We start from the raw sequence: 18,121 nt of genomic DNA, 5'->3' as shown, positions 1-18,121 counted from the left end.
CACTGGACATCATATAACATTATTACACCACTACACTGGACATCATATAACATTAATACACCACTACACTGGACATCATGACATCATATAACATTATTACACCGCTACACTGGACATCATATAACATTATTACACCACTACACTGGACATCATATAACATTATTACACCACTACACTGGACATCATGACATCATATAACATTATTACACCGCTACACTGGACATCATATAACATTATTACACCACTACACTGGACATCATATAACATTAATACACCACTACACTGGACATCATGACATCATATAACATTATTACACCGCTACACTGGACATCATATAACATTATTACACCACTACACTGGACATAATATAACATTATTACACCACTACACTGGACATCATATAACATTATTACACCACTACACTGGACATCATGACATCATATAACATTATTACACCACTACACTGGACATCATATAACATTATTACACCACTACACTGGACATCATGACATCATATAACATTATTACACCGCTACACTGAACATCATATAACATTATTACACCGCTACACTGGACATCATATAACATTATTACACCGCTACACTGGACATCATATAACATTATTACACCGCTACACTGGACATCATATAACATTATTACACCGCTACACTGGACATCATATAACATATTACACCACTACACTGGACATCATATAACATTATTACACCGCTACACTGGACATCATATAACATTATTACACCGCTACACTGGACATCATATAACATTATTACACCGCTTTACACTGGACATCATATAACATTATTACACCGCTACACTGGACATCATATAACATTATTACACCGCTACACTGGACATCATGACATCATATAACATTATTACACCGCTACACTGGACATCATATAACATTATTACACCACTACACTGGACATCATGACATCATATAACATTATTACACCGCTATACTGGACATCATATAACATTATTACACCACTACACTGGACATCATATAACATTATTACACCACTACACTGAACATCATATAACATTATTACACCGCTACACTGGACATCATGACATCATATAACATTATTACACCACTACACTGGACATCATATAACATTATTACACTGCTACACTGGACATCATATAACATTATTACACCACTACACTGGACATCATATAACATTATTACACCGCTACACTGGACATCATATAACATTATTACACCACTACACTGGACATCATATAACATTATTACACCACTACACTGGACATCATATAACATTATTACACCGCTACACTGGACATCATATAACATTATTACACCACTACACTGGACATCATATAACATTATTACACCGCTACACTGGACATCATATAACATTATTACACCGCTACACTGGACATCATGACATCATATAACATTATTACACCGCTACACTGGACATCATATAACATTATTACACCACTACACTGGACATCATGACATCATATAACATTATTACACCGCTATACTGGACATCATATAACATTATTACACCACTACACTGGACATCATATAACATTATTACACCACTACACTGGACATCATGACATCATATAACATTATTACACCACTACACTGGACATCATATAACATTATTACACCTCTACACTGGACATCATATAACATTATTACACCACTACACTGGACATCATGACATCATATAACATTATTACACCACTACACTGGACATCATATAACATTATTACACCACTACACTGGACATCATATAACATTATTACACCACTACACTGGACATCATATAACATTATTACACCACTACACTGGACATCATGACATCATATAACATATAACATTATTACACTGCTACACTGGACATCATATAACATTATTACACCACTACACTGGACATCATATAACATTATTACACCACTACACTGGACATCATGACATCATATAACATATAACATTATTACACTGCTACACTGGACATCATGACATCATTATTACATGCCTGTTCACCCCGCTATCATCCAGAAGGCGAGGTCAGTACAGGTGCATCAAAGCTGGGACCGAGAGACTGAAAAACAGCTTCTATCTCAAGGCCATCAGACTGTTAAACAGCCACCACTAACATTGAGTGGCTGCTGCCTACACACTGACACTGACTCAACTCCAGCCACTTTAATAATGGGAATTGATGAGAAATGTTGTAAATATATCACTAGCCACTTTAAACAATGCTACCTTATATAATGTTACTTACCCTACATTATTCATCTCATATGCATACGTATATACTGTACTCTATATCATCGACTGCATCCTTATGTAATACATGTATCACTAGCCACTTTAACTATGCCACTTTGTTTACATACTCATCTCACATGTATATACTGTACTCGATACCATCTACTGTATCTTGCCTATGCTGCTCTGTACCATCACTCATTCATATATCCTTATGTACATATTCTTTATCCCCTTAAACTGTGTATAAGTCAGTAGATTAGGAATTGTTAGTTAGATTACTTGTTGGTTATTACTGCATTGTCGGAACTAGAAGCACAAGCATTTCGCTAAACTCGCATTAACATCTGCTAACCATGTGTATGTGAAAAATAAAATTTGATTTGATTTGATTTGACATATAACATTATTACACCGCTACACTGGACATCATATAACATTATTACACCACTACACTGGACATCATGACATCATATAACATTATTACACCGCTACACTGGACATCATATAACATTATTACACCACTACACTGGACATCATGACATCATATAACATTATTACACCGCTATACTGGACATCATATAACATTATTACACCACTACACTGGACATCATAACATTATTACACCGCTACACTGGACATCATATAACATTATTACACCACTACACTGGACATCATATAACATTATTACACCACTACACTGGACATCATATAACATTATTACACCGCTACACTGGACATCATATAACATTATTACACCACTACACTGGACATCATATAACATTATTACACCACTACACTGGACATCATATAACATTATTACACCACTACACTGGACATCATATAACATTATTACACCACTACACTGGACATCATATAACATTATTACACCACTACACTGGACATCATGACATCATATAACATTATTACACCGCTACACTGGACATCATATAACATTATTACACCACTACACTGGACATCATGACATCATATAACATTATTACACCACTACACTGGACATCATATAACATTATTACACCACTACACTGGACATCATATAACATTATTACACCGCTACACTGGACATCATGACATCATATAACATTATTACACCGCTATACTGGACATCATATAACATTATTACACCACTACACTGGACATCATGACATCATATAACATTATTACACCGCTACACTGGACATCATATAACATTATTACACCGCTACACTGGACATCATATAACATTATTACACCGCTACACTGGACATCATATAACATTATTACACTACTACACTGGACATCATATAACATTATTACACCGCTACACTGGACATCATATAACATTATTACACCGCTACACTGGACATCATATAACATTATTACACCACTACACTGGACATCATATAACATTATTACACCACTACACTGGACATCATGACATCATATAACATTATTACACCGCTATACTGGACATCATATAACATTATTACACCACTACACTGGACATCATGACATCATATAACATTATTACACCGCTATACTGGACATCATATAACATTATTACACCACTACACTGGACATCATAACATTATTACACCGCTACACTGGACATCATATAACATTATTACACCACTACACTGGACATCATATAACATTATTACACCGCTACACTGGACATCATATAACATTATTACACCGCTACACTGGACATCATATAACATTATTACACCGCTACACTGGACATCATATAACATTATTACACCACTACACTGGACATCATATAACATTATTACACCACTACACTGAACATCATATAACATTATTACACCACTACACTGGACATCATATAACATTATTACACCACTACACTGAACATCATATAACATTATTACACCACTACACTGGACATCATGACATCATATAACATTATTACACCGCTATACTGGACATCATATAACATTATTACACCACTACACTGGACATCATATAACATTATTACACCGCTACACTGGACATCATATAACATTATTACACCGCTACACTGGACATCATATAACATTATTACACCACTACACTGGACATCATATAACATTATTACACCGCTACACTGGACATCATATAACATTATTACACCACTACACTGGACATCATGACATCATATAACATTATTACACCACTACACTGGACATCATATAACATTATTACACCACTACACTGGACATCATGACATCATATAACATTATTACACCACTACACTGGACATCATATAACATTATTACACCACTACACTGGACATCATATAACATTATTACACCACTACACTGGACATCATATAACATTATTACACCACTACACTGGACATCATATAACATTATTACACCACTACACTGGACATCATATAACATTATTACACCACTACACTGGACATCATATAACATTATTACACCACTACACTGGACATCATGACATCATATAACATTATTACACCACTACACTGGACATCATGACATCATATAACATTATTACACCGCTACACTGGACATCATATAACATTATTACACCACTACACTGGACATCATATAACATTATTACACCGCTACACTGGACATCATATAACATTATTACACCGCTACACTGGAAATCATATAACATTATTACACCACTACACTGGACATCATGACATCATATAACATTATTACACCGCTACACTGGACATCATATAACATTATTACACCGCTACACTGGACATCATATAACATTATTACACCACTACACTGGACATCATATAACATTTTTACACTGCTACACTGGACATCATATAACATTATTACACCGCTACACTGGACATCATATAACATTATTACACCACTACACTGGACATCATATAACATTATTACACCGCTACACTGGACATCATATAACATTATTACACCACTACACTGGACATCATATAACATTATTACACCACTACACTGGACATCATATAACATTATTACACCACTACACTGGACATCATATAACATATTACACCACTACACTGGACATCATATAACATTATTACACCGCTACACTGGACATCATATAACATTATTACACCACAACACTGGACATCATATAACATTATTACACCGCTACACTGGACATCATATAACATTATTACACCACTACACTGGACATCATATAACATTATTACACCACTACACTGGACATCATATAACATTATTACACCGCTACACTGGACATCATATAACATTATTACACCACTACACTGGACATCATATAACATTATTACACCACTACACTGGACATCATATAACATATTACACCACTACACTGGACATCATATAACATTATTACACCACTACACTGGACATCATATAACATTATTACACCACTACACTGGACATCATGACATCATATAACATTATTACACCACTACACTGGACATCATATAACATTATTACACCACTACACTGGACATCATGACATCATATAACATTATTACACCACTACACTGGACATCATATAACATTATTACACCACTACACTGGACATCATGACATCATATAACATTATTACACCGCTACACTGGACATCATATAACATTATTACACCGCTACACTGGACATCATGACATCATATAACATTATTACACCGCTACACTGGACATCATATAACATTATTACACCACTACACTGGACATCATGACATCATATAACATTATTACACCGCTACACTGGACATCATATAACATTATTACACCACTACACTGGACATCATATAACATTATTACACCGCTACACTGGACATCATATAACATTATTACACCGCTACACTGGACATCATGACATCATATAACATTATTACACCGCTACACTGGACATCATATAACATTATTACACCACTACACTGGACATCATATAACATTATTACACCGCTACACTGGACATCATGACATCATATAACATTATTACACCGCTACACTGGACATCATATAACATTATTACACCGCTACACTGGACATCATGACATCATATAACATTATTACACCGCTACACTGGACATCATATAACATTATTACACCACTACACTGGACATCATGACATCATATAACATTATTACACCACTACACTGGACATCATATAACATTATTACACCACTACACTGGACATCATATAACATTATTACACCGCTACACTGGACATCATATAACATTATTACACCGCTACACTGGACATCATATAACATTAATACACCGCTACACTGGACATCATGTAACATTATTACACCACTACACTGGACATCATGACATCATATAACATTATTACACCGCTACACTGGACATCATATAACATTATTACACCACTACACTGGACATCATGACATCATATAACATTATTACACCGCTACACTGGACATCATATAACATTATTACACCGCTACACTGGACTTCATATAACATTATTACAGGTTTATGGAGTGTTTCCTAGATGCTGTTCTGAGGCATGGTCCCTCTCTAGTGTTTCCTAGGTTTATGGAGTGTTTCCTAGATGCTGTGCTGAGGCATGGTCCCTCTCTAGTTTTAATCCTAGGTTTATGGAGTGTTTCCTAGATGCTGTGCTGAGGCATGGTCCCTCTCTAGTTTTAATCCTAGGTTTATGGAGTGTTTCCTAGATGCTGTGCTGAGGCATGGTCCCTCTCTAGTTTTAATCCTAGGTTTATGGAGTGTTTCCTAGATGCTGTGCTGAGGCATGGTCCCTCTCTAGTTGTAATCCTAGGTTTATGGAGTGTTTCCTAGATGCTGTGCTGCGGCATGGTCCCTCTCTAGTTTTAATCCTAGGTTTATGGAGTGTTTCCTAGATGCTGTGCTGAGGCATGGTCCCTCTCTAGTTGTAATCCTAGGTTTATGGAGTGTTTCCTAGATGCTGTGCTGAGACATGGTCCCTCTCTAGTTGTAATCCTAGGTTTATGGAGTGTTTCCTAGATGCTGTGCTGAGGCATGGTCCCTCTCTAGTTTTAATCCTAGGTTTATGGAGTGTTTCCTAGATGCTGTGCTGAGGCATGGTCCCTCTCTAGTTTTAATCCTAGGTTTATGGAGTGTTTCCTAGATGCTGTGCTGAGGCATGGTCCCTCTCTAGTTGTAATCCTAGGTTTATGGAGTGTTTCCTAGATGCTGTGCTGAGGCATGGTCCCTCTCTAGTTGTAATCCTAGGTTTATGGAGTGTTTCCTAGATGCTGTGCTGAGGCATGGTCCCTCTCTAGTGTTTCCTAGATGCTGTGCTGAGGCATGGTCCCTCTCTAGTTTTAATCCTAGGTTTATGGAGTGTTTCCTAGATGCTGTGCTGAGGCATGGTCCCTCTCTAGTTGTAATCCTAGGTTTATGGAGTGTTTCCTAGATGCTGTGCTGCGGCATGGTCCCTCTCTAGTGTTTCCTAGATGCTGTGCTGAGGCATGGTCCCTCTCTAGTTGTAATTCTAGGTTTATGGAGTGTTTCCTAGATGCTGTGCTGAGGCATGGTCCCTCTCTAGTGTTTCCTAGATGCTGTGCTGCGGCATGGTCCCTCTCTAGTTTTAATCCTAGGTTTATGGAGTGTTTCCTAGATGCTGTGCTGCGGCATGGTCCCTCTCTAGTGTTTCCTAGATGCTGTGCTGAGGCATGGTCCCTCTCTAGTTGTAATCCTAGGTTTATGGAGTGTTTCCTAGATGCTGTGCTGAGGCATGGTCCCTCTCTAGTTGTAATCCTAGGTTTATGGAGTGTTTCCTAGATGCTGTGGTGAGGCATGGTCCCTCTCTAGTGTTTCCTAGATGCTGTGCTGCGGCATGGTCCCTCTCTAGTTTTAATCCTAGGGTTATGTAGTGTTTCCTAGATGCTGTGCTGCGGCATGGTCCCTCTCTAGTTTTAATCCTAGGTTTATGGAGTGTTTCCTAGATGCTGTGCTGAGGCATGGTCCCTCTCTAGTTGTAATCCTAGGTTTATGGAGTGTTTCCTAGATGCTGTGCTGCGGCATGGTCCCTCTCTAGTGTTTCCTAGATGCTGTGCTGAGGCATGGTCCCTCTCTAGTTGTAATCCTAGGGTTATGTAGTGTTTCCTAGATGCTGTGCTGAGGCATGGTCCCTCTCTAGTTGTAATCCTAGGTTTATGGAGTGTTTCCTAGATGCTGTGCTGAGGCATGGTCCCTCTCTAGTGTTTCCTAGATGCTGTGCTGAGGCATGGTCCCTCTCTAGTTGTAATCCTAGGTTTATGGAGTGTTTCCTAGATGCTGTGCTGAGGCATGGTCCCTCTCTAGTTTTAATCCTAGGTTTATGGAGTGTTTCCTAGATGCTGTGCTGAGGCATGGTCCCTCTAGTTTTAATCCTAGGTTTATAGAGTGTTTCCTAGATGCTGTGCTGAGGCATGGTCCCTCTCTAGTTGTAATCCTAGGTTTATGGAGTGTTTCCTAGATGCTGTGCTGAGGCATGGTCCCTCTCTAGTTGTAATCCTAGGTTTATGGAGTGTTTCCTAGATGCTGTGCTGAGGCATGGTCCCTCTCTAGTGTTTCCTAGATGCTGTGCTGAGGCATGGTCCCTCTCTAGTTGTAATCCTAGGTTTATGGAGTGTTTCCTAGATGCTGTGCTGCGGCATATGCATTGATAGGTCTTAGATTTTATAGACTGGGCATCTGTAAAACAGTTTTTGACAACTGATGATGCAAAAAGGGGTTTTTAACAAATACATTTGGTTGACAGATTTGAATTATTATAAAAAATAATAACAATATTATGTTACAGGTGAGACATAGTCAGAAATGTCAATGTCTTTTCAAGTTTTCAAACCCAAGCGTCACGTTACTTCTCTGTACAGACAATCATGTACAGTCGCTCCAACTTACAATGGTTTTACATGGCAGTGATGAAAGCAGTTTATATTTGCACTAATGACATACATTTGATATACATTTTGATATAAATGATTTAGATTTGAAAATTGTTAAACAATTTATATAAATAAACAACAACTATATAAATATATAAATATTGTCAATAAAATCATTGACCCATAAGAGAACACATGACTGAAGCAAGGCATATATACGTATATAGATGTTCTTTACCATTCGGCCATCAGATTTGCCACCAGCTGAAGGTTAGCTGACGACCGCTAACAGTGGTTAGCTGACTGGTAGCTAGTTAGCTAGCTAGCTTCAGTTGAGGTATTCCAGTTCGGAGGTAAATAGAAATACTTTAGGGGGAAATAAACAGATCCACACCACATTGGGAGAGGCGCATTGCAGGAGAGTATTTTGAAGTTTAGGTTTAAGGAAAAATATTCAAAAGTACGTGAAGAAAAAGATATATACACATGGGACGAGACAAGACAAAGACAAATATGTCTGACTGCTTCGCCATCTTGGATTTAATTGTAAAGGGTTTAAACACTGTTTCCCATGCTTTTTCAATGAACCATGAACAATTAATGAACATGCACCTGTGGAACGGTCATTAAGACACTAACAGCTTACAGACAGTAGGCGATTAAGGTCACAGTCATGTCAATTTATGACACTAAAGAGGCCTTTCTACTGACTCTGAAAACAGCAAAAGAAAGATGCCCAGGGTCCCTGCTCATCTGTGTGAATGTGCCTTAGGCTGCAAGGAGGCATGAGGACTGCAGATGAGGCCAGGACAATAAATTGCAATGTCTGTACTGTGAGACGCCTAAGACAGCGCTACAGGGAGACAGGACGGACAGCTGATCATCCTCGCAGTGGCAGACCACATGTAACCACCTGCACAGGATCGGTACATCCGAACATCACACCTGCAGGACAGGTACAGGATGGCAACAACAACTGCCCGAGTTACACCAGGAACACACAATCCCTCCATCAGTGCTCAGACTGTCCGTAATAGACTGAGAGGGGCTGGACTTAGGGCTTGTAGGCCTGTTGTAAGGCAGGTCCTCACCAGACAGTACTGGCAACAGCGTCCCCTATGGGCACAAACCCACCGTCGACGGACCAGACAGGACTGGCAAAAAGTGTTCTTCACTGACGAGTCGCGGTTTTGTCTCACCTGGGGTGATAGTCGGATTCACGTTTATCATCGAAGGAATGAGCGTTACACCGAGAGCAGAATCGATTTGGAGATGGAGGGTCCGTCATGGTCTGGGGCAGTGTGTCACAGCATCATTGGACTGAACTTGTTGTCATTGCAGGCAATCTCAACGCTGTGCGTTACAGGGAAGACATCCTCCTCCCTCATGTGGTAACCTTCCTGCAGGCTCATCCTGACATGACCCTCCAGCATGACAATGCCACCAGCCATACTGCTCGTTCTGTGTGTGATTTTCTGCAAGACAGGAATGTCAGTGTTCTGCCATGGCCAGCGAAGAGCCCGGATCTCAATCCCATTGAGCACGTCTGGGACGTGTTGGATCGGATGGTGGTGGCTAGGGCCATTCCCCCAAGAAATATGTGGGAACTTGCAGGTGCCTTGGTGGTAGAGTCGGGTAACATCTCATAGCAAGAACTGGCAAATCTGGTGCAGTCCATGAGGAAGAGATGCACTGCAGTACTTAATGCAGCTGGCCACACCAGATACTGACTGTTACTTTTGATTTTGACCCCCTCTTTGTTCAGGGACACATTATTCCAATTCTGTTGAAAATGTATTCATCCCCCTTAGTGTTTTTTCCTATTTTGTTGCATTACAACCTGTAATTTAAATTGATTTTTATTTGGATTTCATGTAATGGACACACACAAAATAGTCCAAATTGGTGAAGTGAAATTAAAACAATTACTTGTTTCCAAAAATATTTTTTTTTTTAAAGAAAAGTGGTGCGTGCATATTTATTCACACACTTTGATATGAAGCCCCGAAATCTGGTGCCACCAACCTTCAGAAGTAACGTAAGTAGTTAAATAAAGTCCACCTGTGTGCAATCTCAGTGTCACAGGATCTGTCACATGATCTCAGTGTATATATATACCTGTTCTGAAAGGCCCTACAGTCTGCAACACCACCAAGCAAGCGGCACCATGAAGACCAAGGAGCTCTCCAAACAGGTCAGGGACAAAGTTGTGGAGTACAGATCAGTACAGGGTTGGTTTATAAAAGATATCAGTAACTTTGAACATCCCAAGGAGCACCATTAAATCCATTATTTAAAAACTGGAAAGAATATGGCACCACAACAAACCTGCCAAGAGAGGGCTGCCCACCAAAACTCACGGACCAGGCAAGGAGGGCATTAATCAGAGAGGCAACAAAGAGACCAAAGATAACCCTGAAGGAGCTGCAAAGCTCCACAGCGGAGATGGGAGTATCTGTCCACAGGACCACTTTAAGCCGTACACTCCACAGAGGAGAAGGGAGTATCTGTCCACAGGACCACTTTAAGCCGTACACTCCACAGAGGAGAAGGGAGTATCTGTCCACAGGACCACTTTAAGCCGTACACTCCACAGAGGAGAAGGGAGTGTCTGTCCACAGGACCACTTTAAGCCGTACACTCCACAGAGGAGAAGGGAGTATCTGTCCACAGGACCACTTTAAGCCGTACACTCCACAGAGGAGATGGGAGTATCTGTCCACAGGACCACTTTAAGCCGTACACTCCACAGAGGAGATGGGAGTATCTGTCCATAGGACCACTTTAAGCCGTACACTACAGAGCTGGGCTTTACGGAAGAGTGGCCAGAAAAAAGCCATTGCTTAAATAGAAAAATAAGCAATAATAAGCAGCTCCTTCAGGGTTATCTTTGGTCTCTTTGTTGCCTCTCTGATTAATGCCCTCCTTGCCTGGTCCATGAGTTTTGGTGGGCGGCCTCTTCAAGGCACTATACAGGCAGCTTACAGCAGGCCCATAAAGCAGATAGGGACTTCTCTTTAGTGTCTAGGTTGTTCAGGTGGGTGTCTGGGGTTGTGGACCGTTCCATCACAACCAAAAATAAATAAATACATTAACTATAAGATGTATATCCCTCTAGCCTAGTAGTTAGAGCGTTGGACTAGTAACCGAAAGGTTGCAAGTTCAAACCCCCGAGCTGACAAGGTATAAATCTGTCGTTCTGCTCCTGAACAGGCAGCTAACCCACTGTTCCTAGGCCGTCATTGAAAATAAGAATTTGTTCTTAACTGACTTGCCTGGTTAAGAAAATAAATAAAAAATCTACACAACATTGAAATCTCTCCCACAACCCCTGCTCACAGACAGCTCACAGACATACAGTACATTGGTTCTGGGATATGCAACCATTTCCTTTCTCACTTACTTAACGCCACACTTATCCAAACACCAAAAACACACGCCACACCTTCCATCCCAGTACATCCACAGATACCCACATACTGTGCCTTCTGTCTGCTGTGTTTCCCAAACACCAAAAACACCTTCCATCCACAGATACCCACATACTGTGCCTTCTGTCTGCTGTGTTTCCCAAACACCAAAAACACCTTCCATCCACAGATACCCACATACTGTGCCTTCTGTCTGCTGTGTTTCCCAAACACCAAAAACACCTTCCATCCACAGATACCCACATACTGTGCCTTCTGTCTGCTGTGTTTCCCATACACCAAAAACACCTTCCATCCACAGATACCCACATACTGTGCCTTCTGTCTGCTGTGTTTCCCAAACACCAAAAACACCTTCCATCCACAGATACCCACATACTGTGCCTTCTGTCTGCTGTGTTTCCCAAACACCAAAAACACCTTCCATCCACAGATACCCACATACTGTGCCTTCTGTCTGCTGTGTTTTCATCTCCACCATGTTGAATTAGTACTTTTGTGTTCCAATTAGTTATATTTGAAGATTGCTTTTCTATCTATTTTTTTGTATTATCCACAATCCATGGCTGGTATTGTGTGTTCCATTATTCGCGTCCTCTCTGAGAACTTTAGCATTTTTATATGCGTCTCTGAACATTTGGTATACAGTTTATTGTCTACAAGAGCTACACGTTTCCCTTACAATCTATTTTCCTTGAAGATTGGATACTTAACTTTGCGCCATTCTGCAATTTCCTTCGGGAACTGATCATTAATATCTATTTCGTGCCAGCAAGTCTTTTACCCAGGCTTTTAACCATTATTTTACCTTTAAATTAAGCAAATTTGGCACCGATTGGGTGTTCATACCTCTGCCCTCTCTGTCCAAAATGGTGTACACGTTCGAGTTGGATTTCGTCGACAGCTTCGCGTGGGATCTGAAGCGCTGTAAGGAGGAACTCTCTAACTACACATTCAGGAACTTCTTTCTCTTGGATACCAGTAAGTACCAGATTCTCTCTCATGGATCTAGTCTGTATGTCAAGTAAGGCTTCTCTCAGAACGGTGTTCTCCTTTTTAAGTTTATTAATATCGGTTTCCATATTATTGACTGTGTAACGATGTGCGCCAAGAGTCGGGAAGCAAGTTCAGGGAGTGTGTTTAAAAAAATAAATGTAACATAATAATACAAACCACGAACAGCGCACAGACAAGAAACAGAAACAATGATGCCTGGGGAAGGAACCAAGGGGAGTGACTTATATAGGGCAGGTAATCAAGGAGGTGATAGAGTCCAGGTGAGTGTCATTATGCGCTAATACGCGTAATGTTGGTGACAGGTGTGCGCCTTAACAAGCAGCCTGGAGGTCGGAGACGGCTCACACATGACAGACTCTCCCTTATAGCTTGTTTGTATCTTTCTCCAATGTGGCAGCTTTTTCGTGACTCATCTCGAGGCTTGCCTCATCTCATACTTGACTAGTTCTAGTATGCCCAGTTTGTCATTTATTGGTTTTAACAGATCGGTTTTGACCTTTACCATTCCCGGTGGTGAAAATATTCAACCATCTGTGTCTGTAGAAGAGACCTGTTTTCATTTTGAGGTTCCCCTATTTTACTCTCCATCGTGTTTGGGTGTAGCTTATTTTCATAATATTTGTCGATACATTTCTCTAGTCTTGTGATTTGTTTTGTGTTGATATCCAGATTGAAGGTTATTAATACCAGTTTGTGAAATGCTAATATTTTAATTTAAATTTTTTTGTCTTGAGGTGATTTAGACTATTGTGTTCTAGCCGCTATCTTGCCCAGGTTAACATTATTCTTAATGAGGAAAAATAATATAATAAACAAATGTTTGCATAACCAAAGACATGAAAACTGGCGACATGAACGCCTATAAGAAATCCTGCTATTCCCTCAGACTAATCATCAAAAAAGCAAAGCGTCATACGGGATTAAGATTGAATCCTACTACAACGGCTCTGCCGGTCGTTGGATGTGGCAGGGCTTGAAAACTATTATGGACTACAAAGGGATACTCAGACGCGAGCTGCCCAGTGGCGTGAGCCTTCCAGATAAGCTAAATTCCTTTCATGCTTGCTTCGAGGCAAGCAACACTGGAGCATGCACAAGAGCATCAGCTGTTCTGGATGACTGTGTGATAACACTCTTGGTAGCCGATGTGCGCAAGACCTTTTAACAGGTCATCATTCACAAAGCTGCGGGGCCAGATGGATTACCAGGATGTGTACTCAAAGCATGCGTGGACCAACTGGCAAGTGGCTTCACTTATATTTTCAACCTCTCCCTGACTGTCTGTAATACCTACATGTTTCAAGCAGACTACCATAGTCCCTGTGGCCAAGGAAGCAAAGGTAAGCTGCCTAAATGATTACCGCCCCGTAGCACTCATGTTGGTAGCCGTGAAGTGCTTTAAAAGGCTGGTCATAGCTGACATCTACAGCATCCTCCTGGATACCATAGACCCACTCCAATTCGCATACCGCCCCAACAGATCCACAGATGACGCAATCTCAATCGCACTCCACACTGCCCTTTCCCACCTGGACAAAAGGAACACCTATGTGAGAATGCTGTTCATTGGCTACAGCTCAGCATTCAACACCATAGGGCCCAAGAAGCTCATCACTAAGCTAAGGACCCTGGGACTAAACACTTCCCTCTGCAACTGGATCCCGGACTTCCTGATGAGCCGCCCACAGGTGGTAAGGGTAGGCAACAACACATCTGCCACGCTGATCCTCAACACTGGGGCCCCTCTGGGGTGTGTACTTAGTCCCCTCCTGTACTCCTTGTTCACTCACGACTGCGTGGCCAAACACGACTCCAACAGCATCATTAAGTTTGCTGATGACACAACAGTGGTAGGCCTGATCACCGACAATGATGAGACAGCCTATAGGGAGGAGGTCAGAGAACTGCCAGTGTGGTGGCAGGTCAGCAATGTCTCCCTTGTGTACTAAAATATACTTCTTTAAGCTTTGTCTTTTTTTTTACTTCTTTGTCCCACTTGTTGTTGATTCTTCACAAAAAAATACAGTTTTATATCTTTATGTTTGAAGCCTGAAATGTGGCAAAAGGTCGCAAAGTTCAAGGGGGCCGAATACTTTCGCAAGGCACTGTAGCAACCATTGAAGGTATGGTAAGTGCAAAAACATATTAGATCAGTGATCACCAACAAGGAGGGAAATGGGTGAATAATATTAGGCCCTTAGTAATAGGTTGGGGATTGTTATCCACAGTAGAACATTTCTACCTGCAGCCTTCTGTAACACTGGAATGTCTCCCAACTCCCCATTTATTCCTGTCAAGATGCTCACTTGGATAATAATAGTATGTGTCATTGACCATGTTGACATGCACACCAATATCCCGTTATTATTCAGGATACTCAAGTATTCTGTTTTTGAGTTGACGCATGAGGTCGTTTACAATAACCCCAAAAAGCTTGTATACCGGTTATGAGAAGCTCGGATAAGATGCCTGGGATATACTGATCTTAGACGGGATACTGTGGCATGTAAACATCTTGTCCCATTTACTGTTGTTTTTTGCAGTCTGCGCAGGCTAAGTTTCACATATCATGGGTGCTGTGTGATGTTTTCATCTGATTGTCAAACCAATCACTTAAAAGATTAGGCTACCTGCATAGTTCGATCCACCATAATTCCATACAAATGTATTTTGCTTGTATGTCGTACTTGACCATACTGACTACTTTTACCACTAATTTAGACAACTTTCTGCTTATAGTTTTCAACATGTGGTAGACCATATACGTAAATATAATATTATATTAACTAGATTATTATATTAAGAAACATGTGAGAGGCTATAGGCCTAATTCTGTAGGAGTAAATATTATATTAACTAGATTATTATATTAAGTAACATGTGAGAGGCTATAGGCCTAATTCTGTAGGAGTAAATATTATATTAACTAGATTATTATATTAAGTAACATGTGAGAGGTTATAGGCCTAATTCTGTAGGAGTAAATATTATATTAACTAGATTATTATATTAAGTAACATGTGAGAGGCTATAGGCCTAACTCTGCAGGAGTAAATATTATATTAAGTAACATGTGAGAGGATATAGGCCTAATTCTGTAGGAGTAAATATTATATTAACTAGATTATTATATTAAGTAACATGTGAGAGGCTATAGGCCTAATTCTGTAGGAGTAAATATTATATTAAGTAACATGTGAGAGGCTATAGGCCTAATTCTGTAGGAGTAAATATTATATTAACTAGATTATTATATTAAGTAACATGTGAGAGGTTATAGGCCTAATTCTGTAGGAGTAAATATTATATTAACTAGATTATTATATTAAGTAACATGTGAGAGGCTATAGGCCTAATTCTGTAGGAGTAAATATTATATTAAGTAACATGTGAGAGGCTATAGGCCTAATTCTGTAGGAGTAAATATTATATTAACTAGATTATTATATTAAGTAACATGTGAGAGGCTATAGGCCTAATTCTGTAGGAGTAAATATTATATTAACTAGATTATTATATTAAGTAACATGTGAGAGGCTATAGGCCTAATTCTGTAGGAGTAAATATTATATTAACTAGATTATTATATTAAGTAACATGTGAGAGGTTATAGGCCTAATTCTGTAGGAGTAAATATTATATTAAGTAACATGTGAGAGGCTATAGGCCTAATTCTGTAGGAGTAAATATTATATTAACTAGATTATTATATTAAGTAACATGTGAGAGGCTATAGGCCTAATTCTGTAGGAGTAAATATTATATTAAGTAACATGTGAGAGGCTATAGGCCTAACTCTGCAGGAGTAAATATTATATTAACTAGATTATTATATTAAGTAACATGTGAGAGGCTATAGGCCTAATTCTGTAGGAGCAAATATTATATTAACTAGATTATTATATTAAGTAACATGTGAGAGGCTATAGGCCTAATTCTGTAGGAGTAAATATTATATTAAGTAACATGTGAGAGGCTATAGGCCTAATTCTGTAGGAGTAAATATTATATTAACTAGATTATAATATTAAGTAACATGTGAGAGGTTATAGGCCTAATTCTGTAGGAGTAAATATTATATTAACTAGATTATTATATTAAGTAACATGTGAGAGGCTATAGGCCTAATTATGTAGGAGTAAATATTATATTAACTAGATTATTATATTAAGTAACATGTGAGAGGTTATAGGCCTAATTCTGTAGGAGTAAATATTATATTAACTAGATTATTATATTAAGTAACATGTGAGAGGCTATAGGCCTAATTCTGTAGGAGTAAATATTATATTAACTAGATTATTATATTAAGTAACATGTGAGAGGCTATAGGCCTAATTCTGTAGGAGTAAATATTATATTAAGTAACATGTGAGAGGTTATAGGCCTAATTCTGTAGGAGTAAATATTATATTAACTAGATTATTATATTAAGTAACATGTGAGAGGCTATAGGCCTAATTCTGTAGGAGTAAATATTATATTAACTAGATTATTATATTAAGTAACATGTGAGAGGTTATATGCCTAATTCTGTAGGAGT

This window comes from Oncorhynchus masou, chromosome 17, assembly GCF_036934945.1.
Source record: "Oncorhynchus masou masou isolate Uvic2021 chromosome 17, UVic_Omas_1.1, whole genome shotgun sequence".
NCBI lineage: Eukaryota > Metazoa > Chordata > Actinopteri > Salmoniformes > Salmonidae > Oncorhynchus > Oncorhynchus masou.
This window is presented reverse-complemented; position numbering follows the sequence as displayed.